An 11,901-nucleotide genomic window follows, 5' to 3' on the forward strand; every position below is an offset into this window, starting at 1 on the left:
GTTAACGTCTCTTTTCTCCAATGAGGTTGTAGATATCCTGTGGACGCGCGTTGGAAGTGGCCTGGCTCCAATGCCAACGTGCAGGCTGCTCTCAGGGAGCATCCAGGGCGGATCTGGCCATTTACTGCAATGCACTGGGACTAAAGAATGTTACTGTAGCTTTTCCTGATGTCCCTTCTTAGTAACAAAATGTTACTGTCACAAATAATCACACCGAGTTAGTACAAAACGGGGCTTGTATATATGCTTTCAATAATACCTGGATCTAAGGCTAACAGTGCAGATGACCTTGAAAATACTCTCCAAGTAAATCAAAGGCTAGCCACCAAAGCACTGGACGAATAGTTGGAAACAAAAGGAAAGTTTCTCAACTCACATGGTGGAAAATTTTATTTCCTTATAAAAGGCAACTGATAAGAAATGGTTATCTTCCTGAAAGAGAACATTCCAAAAGGGGGCGGGGCAAAAGCAAAGATATTTTAATACACATTGCACGGTGTGATTTTCCCCTATCTTGCCTAATTTTCCAATGTGCTTAAAAGATGGAAAATAGAACTGAGGGTTGAAATTATCAAATAAGAGACTCCAGTACCTTCAAGAAATTATAATAAACAGTTCGTACTGCCTTCATTATTCTTCATAAAGGCAGTAGCTGAAGATGCTACCGGCACCGAAGTCTCTGTGGCGCAATCGGTTAGCGCGTTCGGCTGTTAACCGAAAGGTTGGTGGTTCGAGCCCACCCAGGGACGCCTCACCCTTTTATGAGTTGCCCCCCGGTAGTTTTGCACAAATCTGAGTTCGGACCTCTTAGCTACGTTGGGGTCGATTTCCAAGGACTAGAAGCGACCTCGAGGCCCACTGGCGGGTGGCTCGCGGGCTTCCGGGCGTGCCGGGCCCCCTCCTAACCGCCTTCCGCTCGCGGCGACCAGGTGGTCGCTGCCTGCACTCCCTCCCGGGGGCGGGCGGAACTCGGGTTCCAGCGGGCGTTCCAGCGGGTCCCGGGCGCGAGCGCCAAGGGCGCGCAGTGGCCGGGCATGCCCGGAGTGGCGCGCGCCCGTCTCCCAGCGAGCACCCCCGGAGGCCCAGCGCGGGGAGTGGCGCCCCTCGGGTCTGGGAGTCTTCCGGGACCCTGGAAAGCCCTAGGCCCCCCAGGACGCGCGGGTTCCAACAACCTCAAGTTCAATTTGCAAACTGATTATAAACTCTCCCGTTTTATTGAAGCTGGCTCCTTTTTGTTGGTCCCCCCCAGCATAAAAATATCACTCCGCCTAGACTGACTTACACACGAATCGTTCCTCGCATGCTGAAATCAGAAATAATTTTTGTCACAATAAATCCTGGGTGTGTGCACTATGGTAAGAACGTTTACATATTGTTTTACTTTTTCTGCTAAACGGCTTGAATTTTGGAAAAGATGAAACGAACCTGCAAAATTGCTCATCAATTCAGAAGGAGAAAAGCTATTTTCCAAATGTGTTAAACTTAAAAAGAAATTGTGAGAAAGATTACGATTGAAGCTGCTATCATACTTTGCTTCAACATTCTATAATCATATTACCTTTTAAAACCCTCTTCAAACTTTGCACTTTCTTCTGTAAATATAGCTACCTTTGAGAAGTAATCATACTTTCATAATCATTGTCTTAGGTATGGATTACAGAATTTGAAAGACAATTTAAAAGGAAAGTATAAAAACAGACATTGGCCCTGGTTCAGTGGCATGCTTCTGTAGTTCCAGCTACTGGAGAGGCTGAAGCAGGAGGATTGCTTGAGCCCAGGAGTTGGAGGGTAACATACGAAGACCTTATCTTTAAAATAAACACAAAATATCTTATTCTTACAAACATATAGTTTTGTACTCTTCTTTATATTTCTCTCCAGGGGAAGTACGTTAGGACTTTTTCTGTGGCTGTAACTGAATACTACAAGTTGGATAATTTATAAAGAATAAGGGTTTGTTTAGGTTCTGAAAGCTGTGGAGTTCAAGACCTCACAGCTGCAATCTGGTGAAAGCCTTATAGTGAGGGGCACTCTGCAGAATCCCAAGGCAGTGCAAGGCAAGGCCTGGTGAAACAGAGCAAGCTTGATAGCTCAACTCTCTTTATAGGGTCACTAATGCTATCATATGACCTGCTGTAATTATAATTACCTCCCAAAGACCTCACCTTTAAATACCATATGACTTTGAGGATTATGTTTCCAACATGTGAATTCAGAGACTATTCCCAAATCGCATCACTAACAAAGACTCACAGATATGGGGTGCTGCCTGTTTACCTGACATGGTTCCAAGTGCCTTCATGGACTCACATATATAATCTTCACAGTCCTTCAAGGTCCTTTGCACAGATGGGGCAATTGAAACACAGTGTGGCTGAGAAATTTGTCTGAAGTCCCAGTTAGATTTGAACCTAGGTAGTCAGGCCCGAAGCTCAGTGCTTCTCCCAGCTGTACAGCCTACCTGGAAGTTCTCTCTTCTAAATAGTTACTCGACTAATTAGTTAATTTGAAACCAAAAGTGCTATTTTAATTGGTTTTTATGAAGTGTTATTAATATTTTGCAGCCTCTGCCATGAAGTAGGTAAAGAAAAAAAAAAAAAAAACCTGAACATTCATTTTATGCCAAACAGCTTTGCTCAATGACATGTTCACTGTGCAGCTCAATTCTATTCAAATGAAAATGGTGTGTGAACATACAATCTTAATATGAATTGTGTCTTTGAGCAGCAATCTGATAGTTTAGATAGAGAAGACAAGATTAGAGAGATTTGGATAGCCTAGAGTCTAGAGATACTTTGCCCCAAGGTTGATTTTTGGCAATTGGGGTGATCATATAGTCCTGTTTCAGGATGCCTTCATGACATAGTACAAGACTTTGCACTTGACAGGTTCTTAGTTGTTTCACATTTGATCTTAAATTTCTGACTATGTTCTGTTTCTCCTTATTTGAGGGATTAATGGGATTTAGAGGCCAGAAAATAGGGAAGATTAAGTGAGAACAGAGGCAAGACACTGAGTGCAAACAGCCTTCTAATAAGTTAACATTATTGTGTGGGCAAGTGCTTAGTGCATTTCCTTTTATCTAACCACTGCATATAGTTTTAAAAGGTGAAAACATTGCCTAAATATTTATGGATACATTAGCTTTGTAAATCTGGGGGAGAGGATATCAGGTTTTGAACCCAGGGACACTGAACCCCTGAGCCACATCTGCAATCCTTTTTTATAATTTTATTTAGAGACAGGGTCTTGTCAAGTTGCTCAGGGCCTTACTAAGTTTCTAAGGCTGGCTTTGAACTTGAAATCTTCCTGCTTCAGCCTTTCTAGCTGCTGGAATTATAGGCATGGACCATGGCTCCCAGCCAGCTTTGTAAAATTTTAATATGGGTTAGTTACAGATGTTGCAATAAATGCTATTTCTGAGGAACTTCGTTTTATCCTTAATTTCATCAGTCTTTAATACTAACCAGGCCCAGATACATATTAGGATCATTTAGAGCATTAATTAAGACTGAATAGCATTTAAAAGCCTATGTTGAATATCCAAGTAGGCAAATATGTTCAAATATTGCTAATAAACAGTTATATTTTTAAGCTGCCTATACAAAATCAGAAGAAAACTCACTAAGTAATAAAGGGTAAACCAATTGCTTTGTTTTAAAAATTGAATAGAGAATGTAATATTCATGTAAGTCAGGAAAGAACCAAATAGGCAGTCAATAGATACCTAGATCTGTCAAAAATTTTATAGAATTGGTCCATTTTAAATATTCTTATATCGCAAGTATTTCTTTAGAGTATCTTGGAAGTTGTGAGTAAGCCACGTGGTTAATATGTTTCTATTTTCATTTCTAACACCTTTGCCTGATACAATGCAAGGTTTAGGTAAAATGCAAGGTTTAGGGTAAAAATCCTGGAGAAATATAACTTCCCTGTTTCTGTAAGCATAATATATAATGATAGATAATGCTAACACATTTTAATTTTACTTCTCTGAATTTTAGTAAACATGAGACCTAAAAATGATTTGTCAGGTGATCAAGGTCAACATCAATGGTGAGAAGTCATGTAGACCTGGAGTAGACATCCTTGATATTATGTAGCATTTTGCCTCTGTGGCCTTTCTCCCTAAAACCCATAATCCCAGTCTATTCACAAATAAAATATCAGACAATTTTTTAAAAAAATTTGCTGCACTGAAATTGAACGCAAGTCCTTGAGCACTATGTAAAGTTCTACCATAGAGCTACATTCCCAAACCCAGTCAAATTTCAGTAGAGTGTCATCCTACAAAATATTTGACCAGTAGTACCCAAAAAGTCAATGTCCTTAAAAGAAAGGGAAGGCAGGGTGCAGTGGCGCACACCTGTAATCCCAGCGGCTTGGGAGGCTGAGGCAGGAGGATTGTGAGTTCAAAGCCAGCCTCAGCAAAAAGCGAGATGCTAAGCAACTCAGTGAGATCCTGTCTCTAAATAAAATACAAAATGGTGTTGGGGATGTGACTCAGCGGTTCAGAGCCCCCCTGAGTTCAATCCCCAGTACCAAAAATAAATAAATAAAAGTAAAAATAAAAACAAGGGAAGGGTGAGAAACTAACAGTTCAGAGGAACCTAAGGAGAAATGACAAGTAAATGTACTGTGAGCTTCTGGATGGGACCCTGGAAAAGAAAGACACATTAGATAAAAACTGAGGAAATCTAAATGAAATATGTAGTAGTTTAGTTAATAATAATATTTCAGTATTGACTCATTTATTGTAACAACTGTTCCATTGTAATGAAAGATGTTAAAACAGGAGAAACTGGATATGGGGTCTGTGGGGGCTCAGCATTAGTATGTCAATCTTTGTAAATCTAAAACCATTCTGAAAAATAAAGTCCATTTTGAAAAAGAAAAGTGCCCCTGAAGGACAGTATCCTGGGGAAAGGACTAAATTTTCCAAATATAGTTTGGGGACAATAGGTTATCCATTTGGAACAAGCAAAATTGGACCCACACCTCATACCATACACAGAAATCAATTCCAGGTAGATCATAGCAAAAATGCAAAAATGAAACAATAATGCCTTTAGAAGATAAAATGGATAAACATCTTCATGACTGCCTAATAAGAATGTTCTTAAATAAGGCAGAAAAAATTCCATTCATCACAAAGGTAAGGTAGATAAATCTGATTACATGAAAGCTAAAGAGGTTGTGTTCATCCAGACACTATTAAAGCAATGAAATGGCAAGAAGCCAAGAGTTAAAATTGATAGAACCAACACTGGGATAATATACCAACTATTTTAAAAGTTGAAAAAGAAACACCTATAGAAAAGTGGACAATAGGCAAGAACAGGAAATTCAAATGACCAGCACACATAGGAAAAGATGTTAAACTTCTTAGTAATCAGGAGAATGTAAATTACATCTGAGGTGAGTTTCCATTACACGGGTACTAGATTGCAAAAATTTTAAAGTCTAACATTTTTAAGAGTTGGGGAGAACATAAAGTAATGGGAACACTTGAACATGGCTGAATTTTGGGGTAAAATCAAGAATGACTATTGACAGTCATACACACTTGGATTTTTTAAAAGCAAATTATCACACATTGGATTTCTGGGGAAACAGATCCTAAGATGCTGAGATTTGGATTTAAGGGGTTTATGGAAAAGTGCTCAAAGGAAAAAAAAAGCACCCCTTAGGGAACAGGGGAAATGAGATTTGGCAGAAGGAGGAGTTGAAAAGCAATACCATTGCTACAGTAATCCCATGGGGAACTCTGAAGCTGAGAAAGACTTTCAAAAATATCCCAAATCCAGGCAAAGGGGTAGGTCTTTGAAACTCCACCCTAACCATTACCCATGGGCAGATGTCATAATTTGGGACATCTTTAGACAATTCCTGAAGTGGGATGCAGGTGTGAGTTACCAACAGCAACCCTCCCAGCACCAGCACCAGCAAGTGCCTTTGTCCTGCATGTGCACCAGAATTTACTGCGTCATCTGATCAGATTTGCTTGCTTCCCATGTCGTCAGTTCATTCCTATGTAAACATTGTGCATGATTCCAGATGGTCTTTTCTTCAGAGAAATTTGTAAGAGGAAGGTTAATGGAATAAACTATGGCCCTGAGCATTGCAGCTGGTCCTGCCTTCTAAGTATTTTAGATTCCCCTTCCCTCAACTAGCATCTCTTCTCTTCTAGGTAGCTTGTATGATGAACAAGTCTGAACCCATTCTCATCATCAGTTGTCAACTCCTCATTTCTGTCAACCATCAAAATCTGACAGAAGTGTCCCAGCAGGTACCATAAGTCACCATGCTGTCAACATTCCTTCTGCCCTAAAGAACTATGAGCAAAGGAGATAAGTATTTGTGTTCCCCTTTCACCCAATTTATAATGATGAGACAGGAACAGAAATCTTGGAATAGACTAAAGGGGGGATATAGCAGTCACTGATTTGTAGTAATTGGAAAGTCAGCAGGGCACAAGTTTCCAGTCCTTGATTACAGTGGAGTCCTCAGCTCTGAGAATATTCCCAAGCCTTTGGACTTTGCCCTAAGTCATTCTTTTTTTTTTTCCATAGTAAATGGTCCCACTTTAGAACTATTTAATTTTCTTGACTTGTAGAAGTTTAAGGCCCAGAGGCCCTTTTTCAGTATGAATTATTTCTACATCTTTCAGACAGTCCAAGTGGACTCAATTCCTTTAAAAACAATGTGTATTTCTTTTGTATCCAACTATAATAAACTCCATTTAGTAAAAGCCATACTTGCTCTCTTTTTTTTCTCAAACAGACATGCTGTTCTCAAACAGAAACTGCTCTGGGACAATGTCCTTATGATTCTTAGAAGACCTATTATTTAATCAAGAGGGTGGTTGAGGCACACCCTTCGGATTCTTAGAAGTCCTTTTGTTTAGCTGAAAGGCTCTATGACACATCACTTAAAATCTTCCTGAGGTTTCCACAAAGTATCTTATAGTCCCACCTTTGGCCTGAAATTTATGCTGAAGTATGTTTATGCTGAGGAGTGTTTTGTCTTTGGTGTCATGGTTGGATTTTTTTTTTTTTCCCTGTCGGTCCATTACTTACCTGGAGCAGCTTTTGTTATTCAGAGAGTGGATGCTAGAAATAGCTTCCCAGTGAATCCTGGTTGCTTTATATTTTCTCTAAATTCAACTTAAAAACTATGTTTTTTCTTTTCTTATTTTACTCTTCAAGTATGTTTTAATAGGTAGCTAAAAACAAAAACAGTTGGCACTTTCGACTGTCTGCCTATAAATAGCCTTGCCAGACCCATGAGTTCTTTATATACCTTTTCTATTTCCCACTCTAAGGCAGGTGACAGTTTCACCACCATTTTCTGTGTGTGTTGACACCATGCTATTAATGCAACCAAAATTCAAGATCCCTCTCCCTCAACCTTCAATAGAAATTTCATCACTGTTTTTTTAAGATTTCATGAATGATCTCTTAAAGGACCTCCATCATCCACTGACCACTTGATTCCAATGTTAATGCCACAGGTTTTTGCTTCTTAAGGTGGAACATTCTTTCCAGATACCAAGTTCTGTTTTAGCTATCTATTGTTGCATAAGAAAACACTATAAAGCTCTGTGGCTTAAAACAATACCATTTTATTATGTCTCTTGGTTCCACGCATTGGGTGGGGCTGAGCTAATAATGCCTTTACTGATGTAGTACTTAGGGATTCTCAGGTGATTGCACTGAGACTGGGGCTGGGACTTAGCTCTATCTGGCACTTCAAATGCCCTTCCAGGTGGCTTCTTCATCTGTAGGAGATCTCATCCCGCAGGGCCTATCTGCAGGGCCTCTTGCTCTAACAGGGGTGTAGCCTTGTCTTTAAATGGCAGCTTGGGGCCTCAAGAAGGAAGAGGTGGGAAAATGCTTGACTTTCTTAATACCTGGGCACAGAAGTCCCTAAATCCTATTCCTCTACATTCTATTTGTCAAAGTAGTCATGGACTGTATCCAGATTCTAAAGAAGGGTCTTGTCAGCTGCCCACACTAATGAGATGAGCTGGGTTCAAATGAGCTGGCTGCAACGTTAAACTAAGAAAATGATGAAGGAATCACTCCACACACGGGCATGAGTTTCTCAGGTCGAGGTGGGACTGCTCTGTGACCTTAAGGGTCACTGTCCACACTGAACAGTGCTGGAATAGAGAGCTTGCACCCGGAATCTGTTTATTTTATATGGGGGGACACGCAAAGGTGCTTGGATGGAATGTTCTTCACCAAATAAGGCATGGGATAGAGTTTCAAAAAGGGGGTTGTCCAATCCCACTGGGTAACACCCAAGTCCAGGGAAGGTGGAGGCCACTTGCTTCACACAGTGCATGGTGTGGGATGCCAGACCAAACACCCCCCTTACTCAAGGCTGAGAGAGGATGCTCAGCCCATGGGCAGGGTGGCCTCCCACAGAAGGGGACATAAGCCCCACCTGATGATGAAAAGAGAGACACATTATGGCATGAGCCCAGTAAATCCTAAGTTTTCAATTCTGTGAATACTTAAATGAAATTTACTCAGGTGCATTAAGATAAGTCGGAAATTATAATCTAGAGCTTATATAATATAATATTCTAATGATTATTATATAATTATATTCTTATTCTTGTATAATTAAACTGTGTATTATATAAGATATTTAAATTTTTACAAGTGTTTCATTTCTGGGATGATTGGATAAAATGGATTAAGGTAGTTGCAGAATTATTTGGATTTTCTATAAAAATGAACCATCAAAGCATTCATTCATCCCTGCCATGAATCTGTATGTATTCATTCCTTGGGCTGTTTCTATCTCAGTAGAGAGTGCACCACCTGAAACCCTACCCATTGGAAGGCTTTGGCCTTGCTGCTACCTGTCAGGGTTGCTCCCTAGTGGGGCAGTAATGTACTTGCTACCCATTTTTGGCTTGTATCCACATACTTAACTGACACATCAGGACTGTATTCAGCCCTTTTCCTCCTCCTTTTTTTTTTTTTAAATCTAGTTAGAGAGATATTCATCCACTCCCCAATGACCATGGATGTTTGTATGGGGCAACTGAGGAAATGAGGGCTTGGGTCACCTTTGACCATGCTATGCCGGATCCTGAATATATCACCTCCATCTTACAATGGATAACTCTGTAGTCTGATAGAACCCAGCTCATGATGGGCAGTTCTGGTCCCATTAGCACTTGATCACCTGTGGTCAGGAAACCTTACACGGACAAGTAACATGTTCAAAAATGGTCTGTGTTGTGAATCTCATTTTTAGGATTGCCATGAACTCTATGAGGCATCTTCTCCTACCAAAGATTCACCTAATGCCACAGAGTATCTTAAATTGTACAGCACAAGTGGCAGGACTGCTTGCCTTCCAGCAGACACTCTGAAGTGCCCTTTCCTGTTCTGGGGCCCATGCAAAACTGGCAACCGTTTGCGTCACCTGTTAAACAGGTTGAAGCCATATTCCTGAAGCCTGAAGAATGCTCAGCAGGCATTTTGCTATTTCCTTAGAGGTGGGATGTGTTCAACACAAACAGAAGGGGTGTTCTAGTCAGCAGGATTCTTCATATTCTTCATACCTTCATGGATATGGGAATCTCTGAATCTCTGAGGGATTTGTCTCCTATCTTGGGAACGTATGTTACCTACCAAGGTCTCCAGTGTACTTTGACTTCTAACCTACTGGTCTGTCTGACATGAGTAGATGACTCTGTGCTGTGATGCAGATGGCCCAGTTCCCTTCCAGACCAGATTATCAAGAGGGGTGAGAGAATTAACACAGCGCTGGAGCTAAACTAGAAATGTCTATCTCACCTGAATACAAACAGCTCCTGACCTTCCTTCTTGGTAGGATGGCCATATGGGCTGTGTCAATTGCAGGTACAGTTAGGGTCACTACTTGACAGAATGGTAGCGGTTCACTGTCACCCTCCAGGATCCATCCGATTTTTGTGAAGGTCAGGTTAAATGTAGATATGGTGAGGACACTGAACCTGTATTCTTTGGATCTTCAAGGGTGGCCATCATTTCTGCCATTCCTCTAGCAATGTGATGTTGTTTCTTACTTCCCTGCTAGCTGAGGACTGGGGAAGAGACATTTGAAGCCTTCATTCAGTCTTTCACACTAGGATAACTCATGCTCCTTGCGACGTGGGGATTTCTGCCAAGTACCAAGTATGTCCATTCCAATTACACATTTATGCACTCAGCACTGCTGTGATCCATAAGGCCAGGACTTGGCCACTAGTCAGCTTGTGGGCGTGCTGGCTCTACGATGGAGTGGGGCATGAAGACAATAGTTATTCAAATTCTATGTCCAACATATAATTGAAATGTCTGGGAATTCCTCTTTCCCTGGTGTTCTCAAGAAAATGGTTATATATTATTTTGGGAGAAGGGCTCAAGGGCTGTTTATCATATATACTTGTTGTGGGTGACAGGATTTTTCTTCCTGGGACTGAGTTTGTCTTTTGATCAGTGGGTTCCCAGCCTGTGTAGTGGCTTAGTTCCAGAATCTAGGCAGATTATTTTTAATTGAGATAACTGCTTTCACTCTCCTGGAGATCCATTGTTGATTTCTTTTGATTGTGTAATTTAAATATTATGCTTATTGGTCACTGTGAATACAGTGTTCTATTAACCATTCAGACCCCTTTCCCTATCCAATCTAATCTTTTTTAAAAAATATTTTGTAGCTGTAGATGGATACAATACTTTTATTTTATTTATTTATCTTTATATGGTGCTGATTTTCGAACCCAGGGCCTCACATGCTAGGCAAGTGCTGTACCACTGAGCTACAACCCCAGCTCCTCCAATCTAATCTTGACATCTATCTTTATAATTGCCCACAATCTGCCCTCTGTTGCTGCAGGCTCTATCATCCCCACAGATTATATCAGGGAGCCCAGTTCTTTAACAGCATCCCCAATGACAGCCAATCCTACAGATGATGGCCACACTGACCTTCACAGGGATAGTGGTACCCCTCAACCTGGTGCTTTCCCTGTTATTCCACTAAACAGAGTGTCCTCTGGGCCCATCCCCAGAATATCATTGGCAGGTGGATTTCCTGGCCTAATGCAAAACAACAGTCCTCCCTTTTCTGTTTTTTTTAAATATGTTTTTAGTTGTAGATGGACACAATATATTTATTTATTTTTATGTGGTGCTGAGGATCAAACCCAGTGCCTCACACATGTTAGGCAAGCACTCTACCACTGAGCCACAACCCCAGCCCTTCTCTAGGGTTTTGATTGTAAATATTTTGGTTATCCGCAGCAGTCAACTGTGTTCCAAAAAATATTAAATGGAAAATTCCAGAAATAAACAATTCTTAAATTTGAAAATGCATGCAGTTATGAACATTGTGATGAAATCTCCCACTGTCTTGCCTCATCCTAACCATGCTGTGAATCACTCTTTTATCCAACATATCTATACTTAGATGGTACCCACCCAAGAGTCACTTAGTAGACCTCTCATACAGTAGATTGGCAGTCCTGCTATCTCTGTGTTTGTGTTCTAGTAACCTTTGTTTTCGTTTACACTGGCCCCAAAGCATTAAGGCAGTGGTGTTTGTAATATGGATATGCCAAAGAGTAGTTGTGAAGTGCTTCAAGTGAAAATCTGAAAGTTCTCAGTAAGAAAAGAAAAAAAAAATTGTATATAATGAGGTTGCTAAGATCTATGGAAAGAACAAACTTTTGAAATTGTGAAGAAGGAAAAATAAATTCATGTTTGTTATTGGACCTCAAACTGCCATAGTTGTGGTCATAGTACTGATAAGTGCTTCGTGAAGAAAAGGCATTAAATTTGTGTGTGTATGTATGCGATTGGGTACCATCCTCTGTTTCATCCTCTGGGGGCTTGGAATGAATTCTCAGAGGATAAG

General features: G+C 40.6%; 1 non-coding gene across 1 annotated transcript; it reads left to right on the forward strand.

The window, feature by feature from the left end:
- Positions 1-675: 675 nt before the first annotated feature.
- Trnan-guu (transfer RNA asparagine (anticodon GUU)) lies at positions 676-749 on the forward strand. Its single transcript has one exon. It is a non-coding gene; the product is annotated as a tRNA-Asn (tRNA).
- Positions 750-11,901: the final 11,152 nt, after the last annotated feature.

This window comes from Marmota flaviventris, chromosome 12 (genome assembly GCF_047511675.1).
Source record: "Marmota flaviventris isolate mMarFla1 chromosome 12, mMarFla1.hap1, whole genome shotgun sequence".
Lineage (NCBI taxonomy): Eukaryota > Metazoa > Chordata > Mammalia > Rodentia > Sciuridae > Marmota > Marmota flaviventris.